This window comes from Equus caballus, chromosome 8, assembly GCF_041296265.1.
Source record: "Equus caballus isolate H_3958 breed thoroughbred chromosome 8, TB-T2T, whole genome shotgun sequence".
Taxonomy (NCBI): domain Eukaryota; kingdom Metazoa; phylum Chordata; class Mammalia; order Perissodactyla; family Equidae; genus Equus; species Equus caballus.
This window is the reverse complement of record NC_091691.1, coordinates 87,971,836-87,977,516: the sequence shown is the minus strand read 5'-3', so window position 1 is coordinate 87,977,516 and position 5,681 is coordinate 87,971,836. Positions and strand designations below refer to the sequence as shown.

At 37.4% G+C, this 5,681-nt stretch overlaps 1 protein-coding gene across 2 annotated transcripts in view; it reads left to right on the top strand.

Moving 5' to 3' along the window:
• BCL2 (BCL2 apoptosis regulator) overlaps window positions 1-5,681 on the top strand; it is a 173,670-nt gene that overhangs the window by 80,058 nt on the left and 87,931 nt on the right. The window lies entirely within an intron of this gene.

Genomic DNA, 5,681 nt, shown 5'->3' with positions numbered 1-5,681 from the left:
TCATCCTGCAGGAATCCCTGAGGAGAAACAAAGGGAATGATGTATGAGAGCCTCCTCTCTCATTCTGTGATGTATTCCTGCCTTTTACTGGGAACTCCAGACTTTCCCCCACTTTTCTCTTGTTGAGGTTTCTCCTACACCTTGCCTCCTAGGTCAATGAATATAGTCACACTGTTAAAAAAAAAAAAGAAAAAGATTATTGTTTTCCTCTTGATTTGTAACGTATGTATTTTATGTTATTTTATCTGTTACCCTTAAACCTTAATTATACTTATTAGCAAAGTCTAAAATTAAAGTTTATCTGTATCTCTATCTGTTTTCCAAACAATATAATGCCAACTTCTTAGAACACTTTAACTCAGCTTTTCTCTTTCTCATATTCTGACACTATTGAATATTTTATTATCATGTCATTTTGTTTCTATCTCTTTTGTCCCCATCCAATTTTTTCTACAAATTATTTTTAAAAATTTATCAAAATAGGTGCCATTTTATTTACATAGTGGTTAAGACTATGAAATCCAGAACCAGACTGCCTTAATTTGAATCCTAATTTATTTGTAAATCACTTTGAAAGGTGCTTGGTGTGCAGCAAGGTACAGAGTAAGCCCTCAATAAATGTTGTTGTTGCTTCTTGGACTCTGTTTCCTCCTTTCTCAGTTTAAATTTCTTCTTACTGAAGTACATTCTTGAGTAGTTATTTCATCAAGGATCTGGGAATATTAAACTCTCTCTCTCAGTCTCTATCTTAAAATGTCTTTAGCTCACCTTCAGTCTTGAGTAATAATTTTTTATTCCACATAGATATTTTTCTACATAGATATTTTTCCTCAGCATTTGAAAGTATTATTTCGTTTCCTTCCAATATCTATTATTGTTGAGGTGTAGTCCATAACAGTATGTCATTCGTTTAGAGGTACATATTTTTTTCTTTCTAATTGCTATAAAGATTTTTTTTTGTCTTTCCTTTTGTTCTTGTCTTTGATGATCTGCGGGTTCACCACGGTCCTGTTTGAGATTCACTATGCCTCTTTAATCTAAAGATTCCTAATATTCGTAGATTCTGGAAAATAGTCATAATCTCTGAATATTGTCTCTCCCTAGTTCTGTTTATTATATCTTTCTCAGTGTTCCATTATATGTATATTAGACCTTGTTATTCTCTTCTTCATGTCTCTTAACCTGTTTTTCATATTTCCCATTTCTCTGTTTTTCTGTGGTCTTATTTTTTTCTTATTCTCTCCCTACTCTTTCCATTCTTAGCTTCCTAAGGTGACCAGATTAACCTCTGGTGTGCATTCTTCTACATGTTTCTCCAAGTCATATAAACACATGCACATATATATTCATGTAAATTAAATGTGTTTTGTTGTTGTTTGAAAAAAAATCCAATCATGCTATATACGTTACTTTATAACTTGTCTCTCTCTCTTAACAGTACATTAAGGATATCCTTCCAGATAATGGATACAGATTTAACTCATTTAAAAAAAATAGCTAAGAAAATTCTACGGTATGACTGTACTACAGTTTCTTCAGCTGCTCCGCTGTTGGTGAACATTTGGGTTATTTTCAGTTTTACGTCTCCACAAGCGTTGTAGACAAAAACATCCTTGTACATAGTATTTACTTACGTGCTGCTTCCTTAATTTCTATGGGAACAAATTCTACCCCACCCTCCTCTCCCCAGAACATCACTCCATATTTTAGTTTTTCTTCTGGCATGTATCCATTTCCACATGTCTGAATAACGTGTGTCCTGTTATCCTTGTTTTATCAATTTTATTCATGATGTCTTCCTGTTATGGTAAATAAAGATTTAGCTCTCTTACATTGCCGTATTCACTGCTTTCCCTCCCGCTTTCTCCCACTATAACTATTTTGCAATTTTTGGTTAAATCAGTTGTTAGTGATTTCACTAGTTTGCCTGTGTAAATAGCATTAACAGCTGAATATTTTATTTTTATGAAGTTAATATCTGTCTTGTTTTTTTCCTTAGTGTTCTTCATACTTATGGCAGAGTTCCCCTCTATCCAGTACGCTTTTCCACAGGGCTGATCACATCGGTAATCGGTTAGTTCTAGTACTTCTTTTCTTGATGACGTTCCTCCTGAAGACTTCCATTTTCCTTTTATCAGGACTTTTCTCTAGGTCTGCTGTACAGCTGTCATGCTGGGATTTCTCTTCTTTGTTATTCTAGAACTTTCTTTTGCTGTTCTGGTTGAGTTGGATTCCCTTTCTTGATTTACTCTATTGTTTAGGGGAGCACACTCTCCTGCAGGCTATCAGAATTAAAACCTAGTGCAGTGGTGACAGCCCTCAATATGTCTTTCTCTTGATCTACTGGTCCAGTCTGGATGGACTGGTCTCTGTGCCTGCAGACCAGTTGTCAGCTCACCTCATCCCATCACCCCTCTTCTTTAGTCCTATGATGGATAGCATGAAATTCCCTCTTTTTTCACTCACTCATTTTTGTGGCTCCCAGCTTGTAGTCACCTATCAAAAATGAATCCACAAGAGATACGGTCATACTCTGAATGTCTGAAAAGGTCTTTATTCTGCCTTCTCACTTGATGGCTTGTTTGTCTTGCAGAAGGAAATTAGGTCAAAAATAAATTTTCTTCAGAAATTTGAAGACATTGCTCTACTGTATGCTGTCTCCCAGTGTTGCTGTTAGAAGGCTAAAACCGTTCTGATTCTTGATGCTTTGCACCTGATTTTTTTTCTTTCCCCTAGAACTTGTAGAATCCTTGCTTTTCCCCAGTATTCTAAATTTTGCAATAATTGTCTTATGAGCGAGTCTGTTTTCCTCTCTTGTACCGAGTAACCAGTGTGTTCTTTCAATCTGTTGTTCTTGGCTTCTCTGTTAGCTCCAGTCTTTCTTTCCAGAATGCCTATTATTTGGGTGTTGTACTTTCTAGTCCAGTCCTCTATTTTTCTTATGTTTTCTCTTCTGTTTTCCATCTTTTTGCTCTCTTTTTGGGCCGTTTCTTCAACTTTAATTTCCAACCTGTCTATTGGGTTTTCATTTCTGTTATTGTTTTAAATTTCCTCTTTTCATCTATAAATAGTTGGGTTTTTTTTTTTAAGCATTCTGTTCTGTTTTCATGTGTGTGACATTCTCTTAGCTATCTGAAAAAAAAAAACATTTTAGTCTCTTTTGAAATTTTCTTCTCCCTTCGTAGTCTCTGTTTCCTCCTTGCTGCCTTTTCTGTCTGTTGTTTTGAACTCTCTTCCATGTGCAGGTGTTCCTTGCCTGTCTGGTAATCCTTGACTGTCTGCTCATATTTAAGAAGGAAGAACTAGTCAACTTATTGGAAGCTCTGAAGATGCGTGAGGGGCTTGTCAACTTTGAGCGTACTGTAGAATAATATGTCTATGCTATGTGTTGGGGAACTCCTAATGTCAACCCCCAAAGTCTCCTACTGGAGAACCAAGGGGATGGTCAGATTCTCCAGAGAACCCGCTTCCAAACTCTCACCTCCAGGGTGAAGATCTGCCTCTCCCAGTGCTGAGAGCTCAGGTGAGGAATAAGACTGGAGGGGTCAGCATTCGATATGCCGTTTTCTATTTTGTTTGATGTGTGGCATCTCCCAATCCAGGAACCCTGTCTCTAGAGACCAAACCTCCAGTTTTACCAGTTGAGATAGAGGCTGCTGCCCAAGAGGGCGGACTCGAAGTGGGGATCTGGGTATCTAGAGATATAACTGGTTCTTAAATAGCTTCCATCCCATTCTCTTAGTTTAGTCACTCTTCCCTTCTCCCCCCTCCCCAGTTCTGGAGGTAACTAGCGCTATCTGTTCCTGGACCTTTGAGCATCTGCTGGTTGGTTCCTAACTTTTCTTACTCCTAATTTAGGTGTCAGCTTCCTTTGGTCTGCTAGTTCTATCACTACTTGTCCATTTGTTTTCCATCTTCCAAAATCTTATTACTGTTTTCCGTTTGCCTGTTCTCACTGTCCTTGTGGCTTTATGTCTTTCAATGGTCAGTTTCCTTAGTTTTAGTGAAGTTTCAGGTGAGACCAATATTAGATACGGCGTGTTCAATTCTCCATTACTTGGAAGTTCTATGTTGCATTTTGGTTGATTTCCTCAAATCTGTTTTTCCAGTTCACTAATTCTATATTTGTGTTACTCTATTGTCTAACTTTTCCATTGAGTTATTTTTAGGAGTTCTATTTTGTTCTTGTTCAAGTCTGCTTATTTACTTTTGCTTTTTCATTTACTCCTATTATTTCATTATGGTTTTGTCTTTCTTTTATCACTTTAATAATTTTAAACAATCTTATTTTGTAGTCCGTTTCAGATTGTAGTATTTTTCCAATTCTTAGGATTTTAGTTTTTAAAAATTTCCTTTTATGAATGTCCCTCATGGTAGTTTGTTTCCTTGTGTGTGTGTTTTGGCAAGTTCGTCTTCACAGAGATTTCTTTTCTATGGGAATCTTGTGAGTCCTTAGTTGTTAAATTGTCCTCACATATTGGACACATATTGTTTTTTATGAAGATCTAAGGAGTTTCAGTGGTCCTGGGATTGTGTTTATGTTCATTTTTTGTCATGGGGCTCCCACACACAGACATACAGATAGTATAAATTCTGATCCTACAACTGAATGTAGTTCATGTTTAGGGTTTTGATTTATGAAAGGTATCCTGAACTCTGAATATAAGGCAATTTTATGCTCTTCGTCTTTGGACCAGTGGGCAGAGTATTTTTATTCCCCTTTTCATGGATAGGGTGACTTTTTAAAGCTTTTGAGATTTTGAGATTTAAAGCTCTGGCTTCCCCCTACCTCACATAGGACCAAGGCCATGTTTCCTCATAGGCATTAGAATCTAATCACTATCCCCAGATCCCTAGGGGAATTTGTGTAGGTCTGAAACTCTCTTGGGCACCATGGAGTCAACTTTTTGTTAAAGCTCTGGCTTCAATTTTTATTTTCATTCCTGGAGCCTATGCTTCTCTCTCTCTTCCTTCCTAGCTCAATCTGTGATGTTTTCTTGAGAATTTCACATCTTTGGAGTGAGAAGGGACCAATAGGGTCTACCCCATGTTTGCCATTTTGCTGGAAATGAACACTCACGTCAACTATTGAGGTAAACCTAGAACATACTAAACAAAACCAGGAATTGACTGTAAAAGGGGTATGGGTTGCCAGAGATTGGAAGGTTCTTAGAGATCACCTCATCCAACCCTAGCATTTTACTTAAGGAAACTGAGGCTCAAAACTGATGAAACCACTTGCCCACAGACACATGGCCAGTTAGTGAAAAAGCTGGGGATAGAACTCAAAAGGTGGCCGCTTTTTTCTCACCACATCACAGGGAGGAGCACTGTCATCTAGCAGCCAGCACTTGTCTGGTTGAAACACACCTCGATCTGATGATTGCTCTGCCTTAAATCACTGTGAGATTTTGGGAAAGCTATATAGACCATTGTGTTTGTTTTATCTTGTTTTTTATCTTCTAAAATATAAAATAATAGTGCTTGTAGAATCACTTAGTGGTTTATTCTTGTCCCAGTTTTGTTTGTTTTCTACTTTTATTTTTTCAAAGAAGAACAGCTTTTCCTCTCCTTTCTCCCTCTTCCTTCCTTTAAGGCCAGGTTCAGGTTCCCTGGTTTCCCAGAAACCTTCCCTGAAGCCTGAAGCCCGTAGAGCAATTTTTTCCTTCGCTAACTCCTTT